Raw genomic sequence first — 27,694 nt, 5'->3', positions numbered from 1 at the left:
ACTATATATATCTTCAGACACTGTCCCTGGATTGTAATTTTGCTTAACTATTTTTCTTTGTTAAAAGGGAAGGTGTATAGTGTATGTCCATGATGACCAAACACAAAGCATTAATAAAACTGCTAACATATGCCTTCAGGACACATTTTTTTTTCAACTTCTAGTCCAGGGATTATTAACCTTTTTTGTTATCATATATCCCCTCTCATAGTCTGATGAAACTTATGGATTTCTTATCAGAATGATGTTTTTAAATGGATAAAATGAAACATATTGGATCACAAAGGAACCCAATAATTTCAAAATAGGGTTGCTATAGGTTGATGATTATAGGGTAACTTTTCCTCTCATATCTATTTTTTTTTGAGCCTGGGTCACCCCATCTCACCCAGGCTGGAACCACTCAGACTTTGACCTACTCTGATTCTAACCTAGGTTGGTTTGCCCCTTCTTGGGCAGATCAGTGGCCTCCCATCTTCAGGAGCTCACTACATTGGTGCCAAACTTATTGCAGACACCCAATCATCTTAGCACTTAGTAGAACCCCATCCCCAACCTCTTTCCAAAGTTCTAGATCCACATTTCCAACCATCACCACCTGGCCTGACCTGATTATTTAACTATGGCACCTCAAATTCAACATGTCCAAAAGTGAAGCCAGCATTCTTCAACCCCCTCCTTCACCCCCAGAACAAAACAATTGTCCCTCCTTCCAACCTCCCTATTTCAATTAATGTGACCACCATCCTTCCAGTGACTTGGGTTCAAAATCTCTGTGCTGTCTTTGACTCTTCCCTCTCTCTCACCCCTCATCCTCAATCATTTAGGAGATCTCTCCCATCTATCCCTTTCTCTGTGTTCAAGCTGATGTCACTCCTAGCCAGGTCATACTCTTGTCACCTCTCCCCTGGACTGTTATGTTGCTCTTCAGTCATTCAGCCATGTCTGATTCATGACCCCATGGACCATAGCACCCCAGGCCCTTCTGCCCTCCATTGTCTCCAAAGGCTATCCTAGCTGGACTATTATAATAACTCCCTAATTGATCTCCCTTTCTCCATTCTTTCCCCCTCTGTAATCCATCCTTCACAAAGCTATCAAAATAATCTCTCCAATACACAAGACTGATAACATTATTCACCTGCTCAAAAACCCTCAATAGCTCCCTGGTAAAGTACAGTGCATGTGTATAGCCAATTTACCATTACTTATGCAAACTAGTCCACACCACCACCACCACCACCACCACCACCACCACCACCACCACCACCACCACCACCACCACCACCACCACCACCACCACCACCACCACCACCACCACACCACCACCACCACCACTACTACTACTACTACTACTACTACTACAACTTATGCAAACTAGCAGGTGGAAACACTAATTAGACTTATATTTCTCAATGCATTCAATCAAACTTTGCTGGCAATCAAAATCAAAGCATGCAAACAATCCCCTCCTCCAAAAACAAGCCACCAGCCTGGGTCTCAGACTTCTAATGGCATCTTTCTTGCTGGATCCATGATAAGATTCTACCCCACTCCCACCCCCAGCTGGAGGCCATGTGTCTCCACCTCCAGTGGGGAGTGTGTGTGTGTGTGGGGGGGGGTGATCATCTGGCAAGTCTCCATCAGTCTCCATCCACCAATCAGCATTGCCCTCGAGCTAACACCCACTTGCTCAAGTCTTCAGTGTTGGGAATACTGGAGTCAACTCTAATCACACCCTAGGAACAGGTTGATAGTTGGGGTCTCATTTTTAGACTTTTTGCTGTGGGTATACCTAAGTTGTTTAGCACACAATTTGACTGCTAGTTTTCTTTAAAAATATTTTAAAATTATTGATAAAGTTGTTTATAATATTTTTCTATTGGTGGTCTGTCTTATCACAGGCTCCACATATGTTTATCAGTTGTTTAAGAACTCACACATTGTTTATTATATCATACCACAAAGAAGCCTATCTTATTATTGAAAAGCAACTTTTAAAAAAATTCACTTAAAAGAGCCCACAAAATGAATGTTTAAAACAAAATGGAATCAGTTATGTTAAGCTGACAAACAGGTAATAAAACTTATTCTCACTATATCTCTATAGTCAATAAGATAAAATGCAAACCACTAATCCTGCTGCTTATGGCCCTGCACCTTATGACTCCATCCCCTCCTTCCACCCTTGTGACACACTTTTCTCTTCAGACATTCCATACTGGCACAGCCAAAACGGACCATGGTGCCATGGTCTCTTCCTATTCTCTTCACCTCAGCATATTTGGGTAAGTTAGCCCACCGCACCCTGTGTCTGAAATGCACTGTCCCTAAATCTCTGTTGACTGAAATCTTCTTGCTACTAGACCCCAGCTCACGGGCCACCTCCTTCACAAAGCCTTTCTCTGCCCCTTTAACCACTCCAACCCTCCTTCCCAAAACCTTCCACAGTGCATTGCCTGAATTTCTGGATTTCTCTTTTGCACTTGTAATATTCTACCTTATGTCATGTCCAAAAGTGAAGCCATCATTCTTTTCCTCCCTCCTTATTTCATGCTTATTCATGTTTCTGTCTTATCAAGGACTTTTCCCACCATGTTACAGGCTCCTTTTCACCCTAGAAAATCGATCCACCCCTTTTCTCTGATTGTTCATTCTTTGCCTCCATTGTAAAGAAAGCGCCCAGGCCATCCGAGTTGACTCCTTCATTCCTCTTTGGGCTTCTCTCCTGACTCCACCGTGCCAACATGTGTCTATCGTCTTCTTCTCCAGCTTTTCAGATCTCTTTTGTTGTCTTACCCTACTAGAATGTAAGCTTCTTGAGGGCAGGGACTAGCTTCCTTTTTGCTTGCATTTCTATTCCCAGAGCTTAGTACAGTGCCTAGCACCCAAAAAGCACATAAGAAAGGCTTTTTGGCTCGATTGTTCCCATAAGAAGAAAGTGAGGGAGGTTCAGAGACACTGACCCACTTACCCAGGATTACACAGTGAGTAAGGGCCTGAGATAGGGTTTGAATTGAGGTCTTCCTAGCCAATCCCAGACCACCATGCCTCTTGTTAGAGTAGACTGTGATTTCACTGGTGTAGATAACTCACAGATAAGGACACTTCCTGTGCTGATGCAGACCAGACCAGCCTTTTCTCAGCCACCGGAAGTCTTAGATACTAGAATTCTAAGAACTCTGCGATTTGCCGTCCTGAGAGCACAAAGAGGTTGGGTCATCCAGCCAGTAGGTGTCAGCTCCAAGGCCAACTCTTCATCCATTTTGCTATCCTGCCTCTCAATAACACTACTACTACTGCTAATGAGAGTAATGATGATTATTGACATAAACAGTGTGCCTAGCAGAAATATCTTAAATGCATGATGTGATTTGTAGTGGAGAATATGATTCCCAACCACCACCACCACCACCCTATCACTACCAAAATTTGTGTAAGGAAAAGGGGGGCATTTTGCTAAGCTTGGGAACTCTAGTGAGAAGGGGTGGGTATATTACGGACTAGGCTACAAATTCTTGGACTTGACTATGATACTGCTGGGCAATGCAGTAATGAAAACTTCACTGGTTAAAAGTTAATCCTAGGCTGAGGCTAGCATGCTTAATCAGAAGGTTATTAAATTTTCTGATTAAGTGTTGTAGCTAAAGAGGAAAAAGTAGTCAGGGATCTGGGTTGCCTTTGTATCTGCTTAAAGCCAGAATTGTGCTAATCATTCACAAAGACGGGAAGCACAATGGGTTTGCCATGACCACATGCCACCGTACCCTGTTCTTCGCACCATGATCCTAATGCAGCGGACCCAGTGTTGAGCAGGGGGTCAGCAGCTTACACAGGGGCCCCTCTGGCTGACAAGGGAACTCATTCAAACATTCCAGAAATGTCCACCTAAGCATTCCACTCCTGTCTTTAGAGCCAGAGCTACAGTTTGGCACGAGGGTCACAACCCAGTGTTAGCACTAAGCAATATTCTTATCAGAGCGCTGTAATAAGACACTTTCAGAATTCCATGGAATCTCAGAGTCAGGAGGTCGTCTGGTCCAACCCTTATCTGAATCACAAATCTAAAAGTTATCCCCAACAAACGGTCATATGGCCTCCTACTTGACCTCTTTCAGTGACAGGAGAATCATTACCCTCCGAGTCAGTTCCTTTTATGAGATGTACTACCGCATGGTAGATGGTAAAAGTTCACCATCTCCTTCTCCAGTTCATATGGCCCTACAGTTGGAGTCAAGAAGAACTGGGTTCAAATCTACCTCAGCCCCTTACCTTGAGCAAGTCATTTAACCATTCTGTGCCTCAGTCTCCTCATCTTTTAGATGAAAGGGCTGGACTTGATTGTTTTGGGGGCTCCCTCCCAGCTCTAAAGGTGCAGCTAGGTGGCACAGTGCCAGGCCTGCAGTCTTGAAGACTCATCTTCCTGAGTTTAAATCTGGCCTCAGACACTGACTAGCTGTGTGACCTGGGCAAGTCACTTCAACCCTCTTTGCCTCAGTTTCTTCATCTGCAAAATGAGCTGGAGAAAGAAATGGCAAACCGCTCCAGTGTCTTTACCAAGAAAATTCCAAATGGGGTCACAAAGAGTCAAACGTGACTAAAAGAACTAACAACCAGAAAACCAATTCTAAATCCATGATTCTATGCTCTACAGCTGTTGTTATTAGGAAGTTCTTCCTTACATTGAGGCAAAATCTGCCATTTTATAATGTCCACCCACTGGTCCTAGATCTCCCTTCTGGGGCGAAGCAGAATAAACCTATTTCCTCTTCCATGTAGGCTCATAGACTTAAAGGCAGAGGGAACCTTAGAGATTACTGAGGTATGATAGTCTTTTAAACCCTGGGCAGTTATGACTCCCTGAAGTCTTATGCCCTTTGATATAACCATAGCTAGTTCCATCAGTCAATCAGTGAACAAGCATTTATTAATCACTAACATGCTACAAGTGACAAATACAAAGAAAGGCAAAGACAGTCCCTGCCCTCAAGGAGCTGACACTCTAAAGGAGGAAACAACATGGAAATAACTAGATACCCACAAGACATATACGAAAGAGTGGAAGGTAATCTCTACAAGCTGGGGTGACCAAGAAGTGCCCTCTGTAGAGGGTAGAATTTGAGTTGAATCTTGAAGGAAGTTGGGGAAACCAAGAAGTAGGGATGAGGAGGAAAGGTTTCCAGGCACAGGGCACAGCCAGTACTAGGGAATGGAGATGGAAGATGGAGTGTGGTATTATGTAAGGACCAACAATAGGCCAACAAAACTGGATCATAGAGTGTATGGAGGAGAAGAGGGTGTAAGGAGACTGGAAGACTGGAAAGGTAGGAAGGGGCCATATCGTGAAGGGCTTTTAAAGGCCAAACAAAAGCTTTTGTATTTGATCTGGGAGGTAATAGGGAGCCATTAGAGTTGACTGAGTAGTGGAGTGGTGCTTTAGGAAAATCACTTTGGTAACCAAGTGGAAAATCAACCATAGGAAGAAACTTGAGGCAGGAAGACCAATTAGAAGAGAATATAATATTCCCAGATAAACTTCAAAGGAATAAGGGAAATAAATAATTTGGATGCGTTTCAGGATAAAAAAAAAACTCAATGATCACAGAACATTAGTGCTAGAATGAACCTTAGAGATGACCTCTAATGGACTGTCCAACTCTGAAACCATGCCACATGACGCCGTTTTCTTGTATTTTTCAGAAGGCAGTCTTCACAGCACTGAATGAGTCACTATATGAGATCTCTTCACCTCTGTCCTGCTATGTTGTAGTGGGAGCTCCATCCAGATCAATTAGCCCAGCTCCCTCATTTTGTAGATGAAGAAACTGATCAGAAAGAGTAAGTAATCCCAGAATTTGAAAAATGGAAACGCTGGGTTCAAATCCTGACTCTTCCACTTCCAAAGTGTGCAATGTATATCATTTTATCTCTCTGGTCCTCAGTTTCCTCCTCTGTAAAATAAGAAGTTTGAGGGACCCCAAAGATCCACTTCAGTTCTCAATCTTCAAGGGGTCCTAGATCCACAGCTGGCCTCAGAGGCCAGCCAGTTCAACCTCCCATTACCCTTTCCCTCCATTTTACAGTTAGGAAACTGGTGCCCAAGGAATTACCCAAGATAACATGGAGAGTAAGACAGCAGAGGTGAGTTTTGAACTGCCTTCCCCACCCCACCCCCAGGAGGGAGAACTTACCTTGAATGGTTGTTGTAAATATAAAATAAGTATGCATACAAAACTTCCTGGGAAGCACCATATAAATATGCAACTGTCTCATGGCCTATAAGCATATGCTCCAATGAACTAATTAGTGGAAAATCCAAGATTGGAACCCAGATCTGGCTTCTAGTCCAAGGCTCTTTCTTCCTCTGACCGCTTTTTCATGAACCAAAGAGTAAGCATGTAGGACACAATGCCTAATTCTAACCCAGAGACTGTCCCCATAAACTGCTCTGATTGTTCTTCTTCACCTTCCTTCAGAGGACTCGTACTATCAGCCCAAGGTTAAGAATTGGGTGTCATGGACAGTGACCAAAAACAACAGGAAAATAATTGTTTTTTTTTTCCTGATGTGCATGCTTCCCCCATGTGTGGGGCCTGAAAACTTTGTATGTGACCTTAAGAAGGGTTGCATATTCTCCATCATTAGAGCCTCTACAATTTCCGCTTTACCTCAACCCTGAGGACAGAGGAAGCAAGATTGCTCAAAATATCAAGCTGTCAGCATCTGTCAAAACCATATCCAGCAATAAAATTTGCTTTAACACAAATTTATTGGGTGCCTACTATGTGTAAGGCATCAACAACAGTGCCCAGACTGACTCCAACCACAAACTGTTACTCCCATGAGTATTCATTACTAAGTGTTGCGGGAGATTTCTCATAAAGTCCCATTACTCTTTCTTGTGTTGAAATAACAACTACTGAATAGCATTTTTTACCTCTAAGTACTCCCATTACATGGAAAGCTTCTTAAAGGCAGGAACTTGTCTCTACCTCCCCTCACCCCTGTTGGTCATGTCTCACACCACACACCCTTGCACTTAACACAGAGGGCAGCCCATATTCAATAAATGTCACTGACTGACTAGTATTCCTAAAATAGACCTGTGAAACCAAAGAATCAAGTCACCTAGAAAGGAAATGCAAACACATTTGAACCAGAGAACTCACCTAACAGAACACTGCCCAGAAGTCAAAGAGCAAGCATGGAATATGGCAGTCACATACCAGAGAATGTAGGCAGTCAAGAAACAGCAACATTTGGTTTTCTAAGCTGGAACTTGGCCCAGGAATCTTTACTGCTTTGGATCTCATTTAAGAGTGGATGGAGATGCAGACGTATATAATTTAGCAGTAATAGTACAACAAAAAGATCATTAGATGAGAAATCTGACCACATGACTTTAGGCAAACTACTTAACCAGAGCCCCAGTTTTGTCATCTACAAAATGGGCCCAAAAATGTCTGATCTGCTTCAGCTCCATTCCATTCCGCAAATATTTATAAAGTTATAGTTGAGTGCTAGGCATTGTACTGGGCACTGGTGATAAACAGTCTCTACCTTCAGGAAGCTTATATTCTTTGAGAGGTGGAAGGGAAAGACTGCAACATAGGATTATAGGATCATAGATAAAGAGCTCTAACAGGTCTCAGAAACCTTTTTGATCAGGGATAGGGAACCTGCAGCTTTGAGGCCACATGTAGCCCTTCAGGTCTTCAAGTGTGGCCCTTTGAATCCAAACTTCTCAGAACAAATCTCCTTAATAAAAGGATTTGTTCTGCATAAGTTGGACTCATCAAAAGGCCGCATCAAGGATCTAGAAGGTGCCTCACATGGCCTCGAAGCCACAGGTCCCCCACTCCTAACTGATCTACCCTTTCATTTTAGAGGTGAGGCATCAGAGGCCCAGGGGGATTAAGTGATTGGCGTGAAGTCACATAGGTAGTAAGTGACGGAGGTCAATCTGAACCAGATCTATCACCTCCTGAGTCAGAGAGCTTTCCATTGTACTACTTAAGGAAATCAATAAAAATATGTATAAACTAATTTTAAGAGAGAAAAAAGTCCTATCATTGGAGAGATCAGGAAAAAGGCTACCATAGGAGCCTCATTTTTTTGTTGTAAATATAAAATAAGCATGCAATGCAAAACTTCCTTGAAAACTATGAGGTGCCATACAAATATGAGACTGTCTCATGGCCTAGAAGCATGTTTTTTAAATTGGGAAAACAACAATTTAATAAGTAATTATCCATTCACTTCAATGAGAGGTTATCACAAATCTATGTGTCAGGCACTGTGCTAGGGAATGGCATTACAAACATAAAAACAAAACAAGCCTTGCCCTCAAGGAGCTTACATTCTACAGATGTTTTCTTCTATTTTTTGTTTCCTCATCTCTAAAATGAAGGCGTTGGACTAGTTAATCCCAAAGGTTCTGTCTAGCTCTGAATCCTATAAACTCCCCTTAGAGATCATTGTCTATTCTTTTAAATGTTTTAAAAAAAAAGCCATGACATACGTGAAGTAGATTGCCTAGTAATTGCGTTTCCTACTTAGATCCAAAATAGTCATGAAAATGGCTTTATGATAAACCTATGTCCAAAATCACAGTACTGCCAAGAAACCCATTAAAGCTGGTCATTCCTGGTTTATTAGTGGTTGCAGGGCACTGAAGGCTGAGCTATTTCAGGATCACCCCTCCTCCTCCTGACGGGTCCTTCCATTAACTGGTCTGTCAACTGCAAGATTCTTCAGGTAGTTTAAGAATTTGTTTCTTGTTTACTAAAGAATCTTTTTTGGAAATAAAAGACATGCTTACGCACATACACAAACACCTTTCAACATATGGGTTGTTGTTTTTTTAATTTAATTTAATTTTTTTAGTGGTGGGCAAAGTAGCTTCCATTACAGTTTGTAAGGTTAGGTCCTTCTCTCAAGTTCTGCACACTACAGGGGAGGAAAGAGGGAAGTAGTTGGGAGTCTACTGGGTCTCAAGTGCCATGAGCCATGGTGGGGCCCTGGCTAACGGTTAGTTGGCATTGCTAGATGAAAGTCAGTGGCCTACTTAAATGACCTTTCTAGAAACACGTTTGAAATGAACCACCTCTGTAGTCATTTCATGAAGCCACTTTATTCCCATGCTGCTACAAATCTCTAGAAAGCTCAGAGTATCCGTAATGCCCTTGTTCTGAAAGGGCCCTAACATTTCCACGTTGTCTCTAAGCAAAGAGAGGGGATCAGAAGACAACCACCAGAATAATGAATGCATTAATTCTGCTCATGTTGAAAGGCTCTGTCTCCTCATAAAATTGGGGCTTTGATTTTATAGCAGAGACACTGCCTGCTTTGGTCTGATCTCCTTTCATTGTGGTTCCATGGGGAGTCCCCATATTTCAGACATGTCTGACTTAATGAATCTTTTTTTTCTGCCTTTATTATTGCTGCAATCTGTTTTTGGTGTCGGATTTACTTTGGCTGGTGGGGGCGGGGATGGTTTGTTTTTCCAGGGCAGTCAGACTTTTGTGGACAAGCAGAATGAAGCTACCAGGGCAAAAGAACTGGAGGAGAAGTGGGCCAAGTCAAGCTGTAATGCCACCAAAGCATAAGCCAGATTAAACATTAATAATGATTCCTTTCTCTTTTGATCAGTGAAGCAGCAAGAGGCCAGAGAGGGAAAGCCCAATGTCTTGAAGTATGTTTTTATTATCCCATGGTCATTTTAAAAAATTTTTACAGTCTTGGGAACAGGCTTCCCCAATACTTCCCAGGTCAAAGGCAGAAAGAGAGAACCCTGTCATTTGGTTCCAGCACTAAGGTCACTGCCCAACTACCAGGCACAGTATGGCATAATATGGGGGGCGGGGGTGCTGGGCATGGCATCAGGAAGCCTGAGGTCAAGTCTTGGTTCCAACAATTACTAAATGAATAACTATGAGCAAATCAGCACTTTTCTGAGCCTCTGTTTCCTCATCTGTAAAATTAATGCAATAACACATTCCCCACCTACCTCACAGGGCTGCTGTGAGAAAAGCACTATATAAAGCTCATCACATACTAAACAACATGAGTTTTATTACAGTTATCCCTTCCACATCATGAGGGTGAGGGGCACAACACCCCGCTGCCATCTGGAAAATCCACATAAAATTTTTTGGCCCTTCCTTTGTACCAGAGAAGAAGTCTGAATTATTATGGTATTAAAAGATAAAATATGTTGATATTATATAATGCCATACATACGTTTTATTCTGAGTTTCTAAACTTTTTCTAAACATGCTGGCCTTTGTATGTCACCTGCAGCTTCTGCAAAACTGCCCAAAAATTCCCATTTAATTTCTTATGCCAACCCATGATATATCAAAACTGCAATGGGGAAAATTGCAGTGTGGAAGGGATAACTGCTTTCATAATATATTAGGAACTGATTAGTTGGGAAACTCTTCATCTTGAAGGACCTCAAAGTATCCCATAGACAGCTATCCCTGTCTATTTATAGCTATCAAGCCATCCCTGATGATCCCCCGAAGAAGATAAAATCAGGCCACATTGGAAAAGTGCAAACTGAGGCCTAAAAAAAAAGAATGACTTTTTCCATTGAGCCAGCGTTCACGACAGGGGAACCTATAAACTCTAGCTCTTGAGCTCTTTGACCTTTTGTGACTTCATGAAATCATCTCTCCTCCCTCTCAAGGTCCACAGATATATTTTCAGGAAATCTTAAAAATGTAAATGTCCTTAAAAGAACAGAAAACAAATTTACAATGCCTTCTTTCCTACTTGTAACCCAAAGTAAATTTAAAAATGTATAAATATTGGGGCCCTCTCCTTCACTTCTCCCAGTTACTGAGATTCTGGGCAATCACAGAATTATAGAATTTCGGAGTAGGAAGAGACCTAAGTTGTCCTCTATTCTAATCCATACCTAACAAAAAATTTCCTCTGCAAGTAGTCAACTAGCCTTTGCTTGTATAGCTCAGGTGATGGGGAACTCACTACCTCCAGAGGCAGGATATTCTACTTTGGGCATCTCTAATTGTTAGGAAGTTTCTCCTGACTTAGAGCTTAGATTTGCTTCTTTGGAACTTCTGTTACAGAAGAAGAGCCTTGAAAACTGGAACTGGACTTGGAAAAACTGGGACTATTTCATTATTTTGTCTTTCTATCCCCAGGGCCTGGTATAGAGTCTAGAACTTAATAAATACTTGTTGGTTCATTGACTGATTCGCCTTGTTCTGCCCTCTGGAGCCAAACTGAACAAGCCTAATTCTTCTTTTGTGTGACAGCCCTTCATATACTCAAGGATGGCTATCATGTTCCCTTTGAATCTACTGCCCTCTGAGCTAAACAATCCCAGTTCCTTCAGATGATCCTCTTTCGGTATGGTCTCGAGGCCCTTTGACATTTTGGCTGCCCTCAGCTAGACATTGTCCAGCTGATCAATGTCTTTCTAAACTATGCCCAGGACCGAATACAGTAGAGGTTCAAATGTCAACATCTAGAATGTCATGCAGTCATGCTTTCCTTTCAGAAAACACAAGATGCAAAAATCCACTTATAAAAGCATAAAATATTCACTTTACCAAAAGATTCCCTCTAAGATTCCTACAGAGACTACTTTTAAAGCAGAGATAGCCATACTATGCATGGCCTACAGACATACACAAAAGTGATACTACATTTATCATAAATAGTTTTTAAATTTTGAAGAAAAAAATACTAAGACCTCTTAGAAAATAGAGGAGAGAGAAGTCTTCAAGGCCTCAGCTATCTTCTTAGCAGACCATAATCACAAGCCTGTTCCTATACCTCTATTTCCAACAATAGAATTTGAGTCTAGTTCACAGTACTCTACAATCTCCCAGGGTACTAGAGGGTCAAATCAGCCAAGAATGGCAAGGGGGTGTAGAAGGCAGAACTGATATCAAAAACCCTTCATTGTAAAGCCAGGTCTAGAAACAGAGAAGCCAAGCCAATGGCAGAAAAAAGTATAGTAGCCAGGAAGCAAAAGCTTCCAGTGGGAAGAGGGAACAGTAACTGGCATAGCAAGGACAGCCAATGAAATCAATCATACCCAAAAACTCGGGCACTGGAAATTGGACCCAAATGGGAGAAGCAGTTAGTGAATGAGTTGTAAAAGTCAACAATAGCGAACAAAATGGCAGATGGTGAAGGGACTCTGCATCTCCAGTGCTGTCTTTTGAGCTAAGCCTTTCTCATTAAGCCATTGCACCCTTCTAAAAGAGGAAAAACTGCCCATTATCAAGGCTCTTCCTTGCCCTACCACCCCTTGAACACGACATGAATCTATGCTGGCTATTCATTTACGATGCAATCTGACTTTGTAGTATCTAGTGCAGACTCCTACTGTTTGTCACAATATGCTTAAAAATTTTTGTGATTTCAAGGTACAATTCACAAATGAATTCTAAAAAGAAACAAAGATATAATAATAATAGCTTTTCACAAGAACAAAAAAAAAAAGAAATCTACTTATTCTAAGGCTAATACTCTAACCAGCATATTAGATGCATGCAATCCCAAAGAAGCATCACTCGGAAAGTTGCTTCTGCAAGTATCCCTTTGGCTCTTCATTTAGAACCAGTTACATTTACAATGAAATTTTAAAAACATAATGGAACTTTCACATACACACACACACACACACACACACACACACACACACACACACACAAAACAGGTCAAAGACACAGTGTCTTTCTTGATTGTTTGAAGGAAAAATTATTTCAGAGAGCAAAATAACAAGGTTGTCATTATTTTTTTCTGAAAACATTAGGGACCTAGGTGTACTTAAAAATATCTGAGAACATTTCCCGTCTGCTAATGCTATCATAAGAAGAGTGCACAATATGGAGAGTGGCATGGCACCTCTTTTCAAAAACTTCTTAAGTTCAAGAAAAGAAAGCAAAGAGAGGTGCTATGACTTGGTCAATCAATCAAACAAACATTTCCTAAGCATTTCCTCCTCACACTGAGCCACGCACTGAACTGAGCACTGGGATTATAAGGAAAAAAACAGGTCCCTCAAAAAGTTGCCATTCCACTGGGGGAGGCAACGTGTACATTCATACGTATGTACAACTTATATGAAGCAGATCCAAGGTAATGTTAGGGGAAGGCGTTGCCAGCTCCAGGTTAACCACCTCCTCTTTCTTATCAGCTTCCATGGAGTTCAATGATCAACTGATCCACTTGAAAACCTATGCAGGATGTCCCAAAAGTCAGTGCAGTTTTCAGCTTTAATGGCTCAAGTTTTAATAGCTTCAAACTACATTCAGACTTCTGGCACACTCTGAATAGATTTTCCAGTGGATCTGTTGATCATTGAACCCCACGGAAACTGATTAGATCCCCAAAAGAGAAGGCAAAAGGAGAAAAGGGAAGATAGGTGAAGTCAATGAGTTGATTTGTTTTTGCTTAACCATACTTCTTTGTTATGAGAAAGGGTTCTATTGAGAGGAAGGAGAGAGGAGGTGAGTTGTTAGGAAGTGAATGATTTTTAAGTGCCCATAAAGTGACTATTTTTTAAAAGAATATCTAGGACAGAATCATGGAGGAAACCCAAAATTAGGAGGTGAGATGTGAATGATTATCCTGTGTATGAAACACTCAAGAACAGCAATGTAAATAGGGTACAGTCAGATCAGTTGAAGGGTCCCCAGTGAACTGGTCTTCAAGTAGAAGTAAAATGGAGAAATCTGTGATAATCTTTTGGAGAGACTGCCTTCAAAGTTGGTACGTGCAATTCTGCCAAACTGTCCATTGACTCATCCTATTCATTATGCAGGGCATAATTCCTACCAGGGCAGCTCCCTAAGGCAGAGGAGATGGAGTTTATAGTGAGGAAGTAAGCTCTTCCACAGCAGCGTCTGGTTGGTTTCCCTTCTCTGATATCACATGCAGGGACATGCTCCATGTTAACATGGGAAAGCCCTGATGAATCAAGTAGGGAGAGCAAGCTTGGACCGTGGAAGCATCCAGAAAAGGGCAAGAAGAGAGAAAGACAAGGCAAGGCAAATGCTCATAGCAAGAACAGCCTGATGCAAATCAGCCTTAGGGTGTCAGAGAGGCCCAGAGACAGGGTTTGGGCCTATTACAGCATTAAATCCTTAATGATTAGGTCTCTGGGTCCAATTATTCAATTAGATCCAAATCCACATAATTTTCCTATTGTCTAACACACATCCCTACATTTCTGCCAACAAGAATAGTATGAGAGACTTTGTCAAATACATTGCTAAAATCTAAATAAACTATACCTACAGCATGCTTCTCATTCACTTGTCTGGTAACCCTGTTTTTATTTTTGTTGTGTGTGTTTTGGTTTTTTTTTTTAAGGAAATAAGGTTATTGTGTTCTTGATGAAGACATGCTAGCTCTTCGGAATCAGGGCTTTGGAATCAGTGACACCTTTTCTAGACACTCATTAAGAATCCTTTCAAGACGTCTTAGAATTTTGCCAGGAATTGAAGTCAAGTTCACGAACCTATGCTTTACAGATTCCATTCTCTTCCCTGTTTTGAAAATCAGAATAATATTTGTGCATCTCCACTCCTTTCATTTTCCACAACTTTCGAAAATCACTGACGGTGGCTCAGCAATCATTTGCCATATATCTCCATTCCAAGAGCATGGTTCATCTGGGTTAGGCGATCTGAGCTCATCAAGAACAGCTAGGTATTCTCTCAGTATCCATTTAATTTACTGGAGTATCATTTCCCTATTAGCCACTGGTATTCTGTTCTTTCTGGACCAGAGACCATCCTCATTGCCAAATAGAAACCAAATAAGACTCTCAATTTGGCAATAAGCTAACTCTGCCTTCTTTCTGTCATTTGGTTATTGCCATCCTGTGCAACATTCTCTGACCTCTTTTCCCCAATATAAGTTTTAAAAAACTCTTTATTATCGTTAGCTCTTCTTGTCAGTCTGAGCTCATTTTAGTGCTTTTGACAATATTATTTTTGGGGGGGAGGTGGCTAGGCAATGGGGTTAAGTGACTTGCCCAGGGCCACAGAGCTATAAGTGTCAAGTGTATGAGGCTGGATTTGAACTCAGGTCCTCCTGTCTCCAGAGCCAGTGCTCTATCCACTGCATCACCTAGCTGCCTCTTTTGACATTATTTTTACAAGATCATGCTATCCTTTTGTATTCATTCTTCTTTGTTTTCATCTTCAATAATGTCTTTTTTTAAAAAAAATTTCATTCATTTCTTTTATGGTTAAATTACCCACATTTCCAAATACATCCTCTTCCCAGAGAATTATTCTTTATAACCAAGAATAAAAGGGAAAAAACAGTTCAACAAAACTAATAAATACATTGAAAATATGTAATATTACATGCAGCATTCTACACCCACAGTTCACCACTTCCACAAAAAGTGGCGTTGTCGGGGCTGGAGTACCGTACATGTCTCTCTAAAATCTAAGCTGGCTGATGAATTTTCTGTCTCTTTAGATCAGTGGTCTCTAAAATAGTGATCAGGGCCTCCTGGTTTGAACACAAGGGAGCTGTAGCCTGACTCCAAGGCATGCATGATCAAACAATTGGAGGGAAAAAAGAAGGGCTAAATTCTACCTTCTCATCTCTTCCCCTCTCCCCATAGACAACAATTACTCTTGTCTCTAACACAATTATACCCACTCTTATCTGCCAACATTTCCCAGCTCAGATCTTTCTGTTGTGAGTAAGCTCCCTACTTTGCTAGAAGTTGACCCCTCAGGGCATTTACCAGGCACCCTCAATAGCAGCTATGTAGGTGCTGTTGGGAAAATCCTCTTTTCCTTCCCAGAATCTCTGCCCACTGGTCCCCAGATTACCTCATAGCTAAAGCAGGTGTCTTAGCAAAGGATTCTATGTTCAGGGCCAGTGACCAATGAGTAAGAGTAACCCTTCATTCTCTCTTTGAGTGAGTCAGGATGAGCAGTCATGGATGGGTTGGGAAAGGCATAGCAGATCTCATTCCATTATCTTTCCCTCAAAACCCATCCCTCTTCCCAATTTTGGCACCAAAAAACGTGATTTTTTTTAAAGCGCAGATTTCCTCACCACAACAGTCTCTACTCAGTACAGTCCAGTGACTCTATTGTATCTCATCAAAGACTTTTCCACCTTTATCTCACCCATTTTATTTCCATTTTTGCTTTTTTTAAAATGTAACAATCATTAGCACAGTGGTACGTGTATATTGTTTATAAATAAATTATGAACATCTACATATACCCCATATACATACTAATGGTACATGTACAAAAACACTTTACTGATCCAGGGAAGCATAATCAAAAAACTATGAAGACTCCTGCTTTAAAAAACTTCCCCTCTTCATTATTATCATAATTATTTCTCTTTGTGGTTTTGTGTTTGTATCTTTGTGTGTTTGTGTTTGCTGATGGCACAATGGATAGAGGGCTGGGCCTGGACTCAGGAAGACCATGTGATTAAATCTGGCCTCAGACACTACCTGTATGACCCTGGGCAAGTCACTTAACCTCTGGTATGCCTCAGTTTCCCCAACTGTAAATGGGGATAATAATAGCACCTCCCTTGCAGTGTTTTTGTGAGGACCAAATACAGATAATATTTGTAAAAAGTTCTTTGTACAATGCCTGTCCCACTGTAGGCATTATAAAAATGAGTATTCCTTTTTCTTCTTCAGAATTTCATTCTTAATGGTTTTTCAACCCATCTAGGTCGTCTTCCTCTGTAGAATTATAAGTCCTTGACCTTACCTATCCTTTCCTTCAGAGTCATAACTAGTATGGGGAGGCAAAAGATTTACCCCAAAGTGTCAACAGACACAACTAAGACCTTGACAATGAGGACCATGTCTAATTCAATCTTCTATCTCAACACTCAATTATCATATAGAATCTCTAGTATACAATGTCAAAAATGGAGCCATCCCACCCCCAAGGAGGCTACTGAGGGGAGAGAGGGGTAATAATATGTATATAAATGAGGAAATACAAAATGTATATAATTTCAAGATGGGGAGTGAACTAAAAACTTGGTGGAATCAGGAAAGGTCTATGGGAGGCAGTACCTAATCTGTCTTTTGAAAGAAGCTAGGGATTCTATGAGGCAGAAATGAGAAAGGAGTACATTCTCACCATGAGAATCCACCGTGTAAATCATTCAATTTCTCAGAACTTCATAGGATCATAGAACTAGGACTGAAAGGAGCCTGAAAAGTCTTCTTGACTTTTAGACCAAGTTTGCCTCAGTTTCCTTATATATAAAATGGGGATAATAATAGCACCTACTTCTCAGGATAGCTGTGAGGATAAAATGAAGTAATATTCATAGAGATCTTTGCAAACTTTAATGTGCTATATAAATGCTAAATGTTATTAGTTATATCAGTATAATTATTAATATTATTAGCTTAATAACATTAGTATAATTATTATCTAGACCAACTGCCTCATTTTACAGCATGGAAACTGGACCCCAGAACATTTAAGAAACTAGGTTGGATTCTGAATTAGTAAAATTACCTCGTTTTACTGATTTGGAAATGAGACAATTCACTTGATCTCTCTGAGTCTCAGTTTCCACATCTACAAAATGAAGACATTGGACTAGAGGACCTTAGAGATATTTTGGGTTTTACCTTTCTTTGGCTCTCTGCCCGGCACACAGTAGGTGCTTAATATATTTTTGTTTGCTGCCTAACTCTCTAGTTCTAAATCTATGAAACTCTAGGAATGTGAAAGGGAAGAAAGATTCCTCCCTGCAGTCAACCTGATTGGGAGCTATTGGCACAGAAGACTAGAAGACCATTGTCATCTACATCTCCCCCCACAGCTGAAATAGCTGGACAGTCCAGGAGGCCAGCTTTCCCTGGATCCTCTGCCAGGCTCTGTGGTAATCAACCTGAGCATCCTGGCAGCATCACAAATCTTTCATCTATTTCTCCCTCCTCCTATGCCCCTGCCTCTTCCCACCCTCTCCGTCTTTCCTTCCGCCTCCTCCTCAGTAAATGCAGGCAGAACCCATCAAAAGAACCAATAACTGGATGTTAACCGCATCTTCCAAGCTGTCCCAATAGCTGAATACTACTAGGTGGGTGAGTCTGGACCAATAGGATCAGAAGTCACAAGCCATTGTGAATTCCTGTCTTCATGAGAAATCATTTTAAAGCCCCTCCTCTGACTACCTTCACAAACCAATTTCCCAACCACAAGGGGGAAGGAAGACAAATGGGGATTGTTCTCATGTCCCCTCCCAACACCCCATTATTTTTTTTCATTACAACCAAAGGAAGAAATGAACGTTTTGCATGCAAGGCTTCAACTTCATTGTAAATTGAATCAATCCCAAGTTAAAACCCCCAAAGAACAGAGATTTAAGTCAAGAAACAGATGGTTCCTTAGGTTGGTAATAGAAAGCAAAGAAGAGTAGGGATTGGTTATTATTGCTGCAGGGATCTGGGCCAAGGCCAGGCTCTGTGAGGGACTTCCATAAGCCTTCTCAGATGCTGTTTAGGGTGACTGTAAACCATTATAGCCCAGGGAAATCTCCCTTCCTTCCCCCTTCCTCCCTCTTTCCCATCTTTTCTTCTTCCCTACTTTTTCCTTCCTTTCGTCACTCCTTCCCCTTCTCCTTTTCTCCCTCCCTTCATTTCTTTTTTCCTTCCTTTTCTTTCTCCCTTCTGTTCTTCTTTCCTTTCTTCCCTTCATTCCTTCTTCCTTCCTTTCATTTTCCCCCTTCTTCCAATGAAGACTTTTATTCACTTTTTATATATTTAGGAATTCTGTCCCTTTTAAAAGTGAGGCAGTTTTATGTCCTAGAAGTTAGTCACCAAGAATTATAGAGTGCCCACAGGGAGCAAGGGTACCCCTACCTTATGACAGAGAAAAGAAGTCCCATAACTTGAGCCAGGGTCTAAAATGTAATTCTGAACTAAAGCAACTCCAGAAGTGGTTATGGGAGCTGTAAAAACATAAGAGGAGGAGCCAGCTGGCTCTCCTTTTTCCTCATGTCATTGGCTGGCTAAGCTCTCAATCAGGTCGGTCAGAAATGGTTTTTATCCACTGCTGTTCCAACAATCATTGGATCTGACGTTGAGAGTTCAGTGAACCAGTGGCCAAGAAATGCAGGCACATTAATCAATACTAGATGCTAATTCCTGTTGAGATGAAGGTCCCAGATGGTAATCTAAGAATTTAGTGCCCAGGGCTGCTCCATTGCAAGGAACACAAAACCTGTTTAGAACCTGTGCCCTGGGGGCAGAGCCAAGATGGCAGAGTGAAAGCAGTGACTTGCTTGAGTTCTCTGCCAAACCCCTCCAAATACTCATAAAAAATGGCTCTAAACAAATTCTGAGGCAGCAGAACCCACAAAAAGACAGAGTGAAACAAATTTCCAGCCCAAGACAACCTGGATGATTGATCACAAAGGTGTATCACACTAGGCTGGGAGCGCAGCGGCGTGGGAGCTCAGGCCACAGTGAACCTGGAACAGGCCTCAGAGGACTGAATCAGGCAGCTGTGGCAGTGTCCAGACTCCTCAATCCACAAATGCCAAAGACAACTTAGAAGGTCAGTGGGAAAAGTCAGTTTCTGTCAGTGATGAGAGAGAAAGGCAGGTCTCAGCTCCATTCCCCAAAAGCATGGGGGGGGGGGGGTAGGCAGGCAGCTGCTTCCCGAGCTTCCAGCCCATACACTGGGAATCCAGTGGCTGGTCACAGAGGGACTGCAGGGATCTCTTTGCCAGTGCTGAGGCAGGAATCTCTTGCTTTGCCCGTGTTTGGATCTGGCTCACAGTTCTACATGTTGGTGCTGGGGTGAGGAGGAACGCTGGCATGGTGGAGCTTGTAGTGGCTGTGCAGAGAAACCCCTCCTCACAGTTACAGAACAGAAAGGAGTACTTGTGGTCACAGGCCAGGAAAGGAGTAAACACCTCGCCCCTTATCATACCACCTTGGAAGAACTGAAAATTTACAGGTCCCTACAAGTATCTCTGAAAACAGCTGTACAAACCCCTCAAGCTTGAGACAGTACATTCTCCACATTGGAAGCAGATTACCTTAACAAAGAGTTTAAAACTCAAGTAATTGGCTGGGATCATGAGCAAGCAGCACAAAAAGAGTCAGACTATACTATCTTACTTTGGTGAAAAAGAAGACCAAAATATACAACCAGAAGAAGACAACAAAGTCAAAGCCCCTACATCCAAAGCCTCCAAGAAAAATATGAATTGGTCCCAGGCCATGGAAGAGCTCAGAAATGATTTTGAGAAGCAAGTTAGACAAGTAGAGGAAAAACTGAGAGTGATGCTAAAGGAGACCCAAAAAAATACTGAAGAAAATAACACCTTAAAAAATAGCCTAACCCAAATGGCAAAAGAGGTCCAAAAAGCCAATGAGGAGAAAAATGCCCTAAAAAGAAAAATTGGCCAGATGGAAAAGGAAGTCCAAAAGATTACTGAAGAAAATACTTCCTTAAAAATTAGAATAGAGCAATTGGAAGATAGGGACTTTATGAGAAATCACGACATATAGAACAAATCCAAAAGAATGAAAAATTAGAAAACAATGTGAAATATCTCACTGGAAAAACAACTGACCTGGAAAATAGATCCAGGAGAGAGAATTTAAAAATTATTGGAATATCTGAAAGCCATGATCAAAAAAAGAGCCTAGACATCATCTTTCAAGAAATTATCAAGGAAAACTGCCCTGATATTAGAACCAGAGGGCAAAATAGAAATTGAAAGAATCCACAGATCTCCTCCTGAAAGAGATCCCCAAAGGAAAACTCCTAGGAATATTGTAGCCAAATTCCAGAGTTCCCAGGTCAAGGAGAAAATATTACAAGCTGCCAGAAGGAAACAATTCAAGTACTGTGGAAACACAATCAGGATAACACAAGATTTAGCAGCTTCTACATTAAAGGACCGCAGGGCATGGAATATAATATTCCAGAGGGCAAAGGAGATAGGATTACAACCAAGAATCACCTACCCAGCAAAACTGAGTATAATCCTTCAGGGGAAAAATGGTCATTCAGTGAAATAGAGGACTTTCAAGCATTCCTGATGAAAAGACCAGAGCTGAATAGAAAATTTGACTTTCAAATACAGACTCAAGTGGAACATGAAGAGGTAAACAGGAAAGAGAAATCATAAGAGACTTATTAAGATTGAACTGTTTACATTCCTGCATGGAAAGATGATATTTATAACTCATGAGACCTTTGTCAGTATTAGGGTAGTTGGAGGAAAAAAATTATATGTATGTATATATAGATAGATAGAGGGCACAGGGTGAGTTGAAGATTAAGGGGTCATATCTGGAGAATAAAATTAAGGGATGAGAGAGGATTATACTCGGAGAAGAAGAAAGGGAGAGGTAGAATGGGGTAAATATCTCACAAAAAAAAACAAAAAGAAAAGTCTCTTACAGTGGAGGGGAAAGGGGAAGGTGAGAGGGAATGAGTGAATCTTATTCTCATAGGATTTGGCTTAAGGAGGAATAACATACACATTCAATTGGGTATGGAAATCTGTCTTACCCTACAGGAAAATAGGCAGAGAAGGGGACAAGAGAGCAGGGGGAATATAGAGAGGAGGGCAGACTGGGAAAGGGTGGAATCAGAAGTAAATACTTCTGAGGAGAGACAGGGTCAAAAGAAAGAATAGAAATAAATGGGAGGGCAGGATAGGATTAAGGGAAATAGAGTTAATTTTTCACAACATGTCTACTATGGAAGTGTTTTGCATAACTGCACATGTACAACCTATATGGAGTTGCTTGCCTTTTCAATGAGGGTAAGTGGGATAGGAAGAAGAGAGAAAATCTGAAACCTAAAGTTTTAAAAACATATGTTTAAAAAAATGTTTTCACATGCCACTGGGAAATAAGAAATACGGGAAATGGGGTACAGAAGTCTATCCTGCCCTACAGGAAAATAGAAGAGGAAGGGGATAAGGGAGCAGGGGAGAGATAGAAGAGAGGACAGGCTAGGGGTAGGGATATTCAGAATGCATGCCATCTTGGGGTGGGGGAGATGGGGAGAAAATTTGGAACTCAAAAACTTGTGGAAGTGAATGTTGAAAACTAAAAATAAATAAATTTATATTAGAACCTGTGGCCTCGAGGTCACATGTGGCCTTCCAGGTCCTCGAGTACGGACTTTTGACTGAGTCCAAGTTTTACAGAACAAATCCTTTTATTAAGGAGATTTGTTCTACGAAGTTTGGACTCAGTCAAAGGGCAGCTCTTGAGGGCTTAGAAGGCCACATGTAGCCTCGAGGCCGCAGGTTTCCCACCCCTGGTTTTTAGATTGATGCCTAATCTCCTTTATCAACTTATCAGGAACTGGAGAGATTTCCAACTGAGGTCCAGGTGACCTCAAATAGGGGACCTCCAGGCAGAGTTAGCCTTGTTGTAAGCTTTGGATCCTGGAATCCAGCTCAGATCTAGTTAGGGCTTTGGGAGTTAAATAAAGATAACCAGAAAACACAATTTCTTCTACCACAGGATGGAAAACTCTCAACAAAGAGAAAGAAGAGCAGACAAATTCAGTAGAAAGGTATGACCATGAGACAGGGACAAAACCTTAGAAATCATCCATAGATGTGGGGGAAAGAATGAAACTGTGGGGTTGTGTATATGTTTTGAGAGGTAAGCTGCTTTTTTTCCCCCCAAAGTTTCCAACGATTTCTGCATTCTAAGTTTTGTTGCCAGAAAATGGTTAACCAAAGACTCCTTAGTGAAAAATATACTTGCATTATGGAACACATCAAAACTTACTTCTTTATTTGGTCTTTGTTTTTTCTTCTCAAACTCTTCCACACCCCAAAATGAAAACTTCTCTTGGCAGGTTCATGATACAACAGTCTCTTTCTGTCCAGGCTATGCTGTATAGATGGCAGTGAGGCCCAGGTTCACCCAAGGCCTGCCAGGTCCAGTGATATATGTGGCTATTGCTGGGGGGTTGGGGGGATAAAAGGGGATATGAGGGTTGGCCTACAGATAGATTTTCCATTCAATTTGTATTTTTTTTCTTTTCATTTTCTATTCAGCACTAAAATTACTTTCTAGAAATCAATTCCTCTTTCCTGTTGCCTCTTTACAATCTGTCCCTTCTAGAGGAAATTTAGAAAGAATTAACTGGTATCTATAAAAGAAAATCACTGGCCTTTGTAAGTCAATATAAAAAGAAATTCTTTTTTTTCTTTCTTCCCCGCTACCCGGCTCTCCACTCACCTCATAAATTTCAATATCTCTTCTATTCATTCTTCTGACTTCTAATGTTCTTTTCTGTTCATCTTCAGTTCATTCCATCCTTTAAATTCTACTCACCAAAATTTCCTGACAAGCTCAAAGCCAAATGAGAATGATTCGAGGGCCACCCTCTGAAAAGACAAAAATAGCTTTCTCCTCTCAAGCTCAAAAGTCTAACCATTCCAGAAATGTCTCTGTTGGTGAATAAAAGAAGGGTATCACCTCCTAAAGATCACTATAAAAACGTACATATATAACCTGGGACACGGATGTCTATTCTGGGTCATGGGAAGGAAGAGGCTAGAGGCCCTCTATTTGTACATTAACATATACATTTGTGCAGTCATTTGTCACGTTAGCGAGTTGTCATCTACCCGCGTATTATAGAATCTTAGACCCGAAAGAGACCTCAGAGGCATGGCAGATGACAGCACTGACCCGGTGGTTATCAAGACCTGGTTTCAAACCCTGCCTTCAACATTTCACAAGTAATTGTGGGACCACACAGCCAAATCCCTTTAGGTTCTCTGAACCGATTTCTTTCCCTATAAAATGAGGATGAATACCTACTTCACCAGGTGGTTAGGAGGCTCAAATGTGACAGTGTATATAAGTGTTCTGTGAACCTTAGCGAACTATATAAATGTCAGGTGTTATCATCATTAATATTAGTCCAAACGCCTTATTTCACAGGTGAATAAACTGAGGCCAAGAGAAACAACATATGTTTAATAATAATAGCTTTAAGGTTTGAAAAGTGATTTACAGATATTAGCTCATTTTATCCCAACAGCAACCCTGGGAGGCAAGTGCTATTAATAGCCTCATTTTACAGATGAGAAAACTGAGGCAGGAAGAGATTAAATGTCTTGCCTGGGGACACAACAGCTTCTTTGCTGTTTGTTGTTCAGTCATTTCAATCATTTCCAACTTTTTGTGACCCCATTTGGAGTTTTCTTGGCAGAGATACTGGAGTAGTTGGCTATTTCCTTCTCCACCTCATTTTATAGATGAGGAAAACTGAGGCAAATACGGTGCAGTGACTTGCCCAGGGCCACCCAACTAGTAAGTGAGGCCAGATTTGAACTCAGGTCCTCCTGACTCCAGAGCCTGCATGCTATCTGCTACACTACCCAGCTGCCCTTCTCTGTAAAGTAGGGATAGGAATAGTACTCGCTTTATAGGGTTGTATCTCATCAAGTGAGACAATATTTGTAAAGCACTTAGCACAGTGTCTGGCACACAGTAGGTGCTACAAAAATGCACACTGTCATCATCATCATCATCCTCGTCGTTGTTGTTATTATTCCCTACAACATATTTCCTAGTACTTTGTCTGTAAAGTTTTTGACTTAAGAAAAGGTGATTTCTGGGGAAGACCAAAGAATCTACTCATTCTATAAATTAGAGCCCAGCACACAGGCCTGATTCAGTCCCTGCCCAATCAACAAGCTGTTGGAGGGGGGAAGCTTTTTTCATTTTTTACAACAGACAAAAGAGGCAAAGAGAATCGTTTGCACTTTGATGTCAAAAGGCAGATTGGTGGTGACCTTTTGCTGCGAGAATACCAAACCCAGAAAAGAAACGTGGGGGTTGCAGTCACATGGATGCCAGCTACCTTCCTTACCACCATCACTTGATTGTCGTGTGAATAACTTCCACTGAACTGATGACAACAGCAGCATTAAAGAGACTGCCTTCAATCCACAACTGGTGATCTTGCAGGACATTGGTGTTTTTAATTTCCCACGTTTTACCCAAATTTCTTAACGATTTCTAGATGTCTAAATCTAAATTAGCATTCAAAGCAGAAAAGGTCTGGCATTAGGCTCAAATAACATTTACTAAAAAACCCCTCTATGCACAAGAACCAAGCAGATCTTGCTTTCATAATGTGAAAATACCGACTGAACCTGGCTTTCCCTTCAACACAAGACCACCCTATTCGAACACATCGTCATTTACTGATAAGCATTCATGAAGGTAGAAGGGATTTCTTTTAACAGGTGAGCAGTCAACATGTAACTAGGAACCTAATCAATTAATCTGCTATTTAAAGCTTTCTCATTATGACTCACTAAGGTCATTATAACTTTGCTTAGGCAGCTAGACTTAGACATTATTTTCTGAAATGAGAACATGATTTCATTGGTGTAGGAAACTCTTAGCTAGAAAACTCACTCTAGCACTTACACCCCTGCTCTTCAATGTAGAGTCTTACGACATTGCCTGGGGCATTTAGAGGTTCATTGACTTGCCCAAGGTAACTCAGTCAGGCTATGTCAGAAGCAGGACGTGAACCCAGTTCTTCCCGACTCAGAGGCCAGTCCTTTATCTGCCATTCCAGGATGCCTCTTCCTTATCAATGTACATTTTATTTATGATCCCTTATGTTTCAATGGCTATTATTGATAGACAAAGAAAAAGCTTGAAACAGATTTTCAACCCTGATCTACACTTAAAAAAAAAAACAAACAAGGAAAAAAACCACTCTCTAAAGCATAGGCATAGACTGACCATTTTAATGGGATTTTTAAAGTTCATATCTAAAACCAAAAACTAGCATTATTTGCAATGGGGAAACTAAATGCTTTCTCAATAAATACAAAAGTAAATCAAAGATATCCCTACTCATTGGTATTTGAGTTTTGGAAATGCTAGTGATAGCAATAAGACAAGAGGGGGAAAATGGGCAAAGAGGGAACAAAATTATCCTTATTTCCAGGTGGCATGATGGTTTACTTAGAAAATCCCAGGGAATCAGAAAAGAAACAAATTAAGACAATAGCTTCATTAAAGAGCAGTATACACAATAAGCCCACAAAAATCAACAACATGGCTATTAGGAATAACAAAAGCCTGGAGGAAATTATGAAAAAGAAAACCATATTCAAAATAACTTTAAAATTAGTTAGATATTTGGGAGCCAATCTAGCAACACCATCAAGACAGATAATTTGCAAAATATTATGTAAAGAAATAAAGAAAATCCTAAAAAATAATAGAGATAACCATTATTAATTGTTGGGCCATACCATTTCAATAAAAATGAAGATAGTATCTAAATTAATTTACAGATTTGGTGCTACACCCATAAAACCATCAAGGGAGTGTTTTATAGAGATAGACAAATTGGTAACACAATCATTCAGTGAAACAAAAAGTGTTAGAGTATCAAGGAAATTTTTTTAAAAAAAAGAATGAAGGGAGAATAGCATTTCCAAGATTCTAATTATATTATTAAGCCATAATCATCAGAACTATTTGGTAGTGGTTAAAAAATAAATAAGAAGATCAGTGGAACAGTCCAGAGGAGGAACCATCAGAAATAATCCATCTCAAAAGCCCAATATTTGATAAACCCCAAAATAAACTACTTAGGAAAGAATTCTCTCTCTGACAAGAACTGCTGGGAAAAGTGGAACGTGATTAGCAGAAATATACCACCATTAATTCAAAATAGATATCAGGCATGAACATAAAAGGTCACATCACAAAAGATATTAGAAGAGAACAACATCAGGGACCTTTTCATCTATGAGGGCTAGAGGAAATAATCCTCCCAAAAAAGATAATTTTAATTACATGAAATTGGAAAGCTTTTGACTTGAAAAATATCTTTGCATCAAATATCTCTGATAAAATTCTGGATCAATATATATAGTATTAGATTGTAAGCTCCTTGAGGGTAGGAATCTTTTGTCTCTTTGTGTATCCCCAGTGTTTAGCACAGTGCCTGACACACAGGAAGCTCTTAATAAATATTTACTGAATTTTTTAAAAGTTAACACAAATGTGCAAGACCAAAAGCCATTCCCCAATGGACAAGTTGTCACAGGGTATAAGCTACCAGTTCACACAAGAAGAATTGCTATTTATTAGTAATCATATGAATCATATTATCTTTCCATAATAATAAGACTGCAAATCAAAATGAACTGGAGGTTTCATCTTGCATTCAGAAAATTGGGAAAATGGCAAAAGATGGAAACGGTTGATGTTGGTGAGGTTTTGGAAAGACAGACACAGAAATACAGTTCACATATCTATACATTGATCTAATCATTCTGGAAAGTAATTTGGAATTATACTAAAAATAAATAACTAATAAACACCTCCATCTTCTTTGACCCAGAAACCCTTTTGAGGAGATCAAAAATACACCAAAAATATTCCCAGAAGCAATTGGTGGTAGTTAAGAAATAAAAATAAGGTAAGATATTGATCCATTGGATAATATTTCTAAAAAAAACTATGGTATATAAATTTAATGGAATATTCATGAACTACAAGAAATCATGAAAATGAAAAAAACTGAATGCTATATAATTAGAATAAAAACTAATAATAGCTAGCATTTATATTGTCCTGTAAGGTTTGCAAAGTGTGTTACAAATATTATCTCCTGTGATCTTCACAGTAATCATGTGAGGTGAA

This window comes from Phascolarctos cinereus, unplaced genomic scaffold (genome assembly GCF_003287225.1).
Source record: "Phascolarctos cinereus isolate Bilbo 61053 unplaced genomic scaffold, phaCin_HiC Scaffold_1;HRSCAF=81, whole genome shotgun sequence".
Lineage (NCBI taxonomy): Eukaryota > Metazoa > Chordata > Mammalia > Diprotodontia > Phascolarctidae > Phascolarctos > Phascolarctos cinereus.
This window is presented reverse-complemented; position numbering follows the sequence as displayed.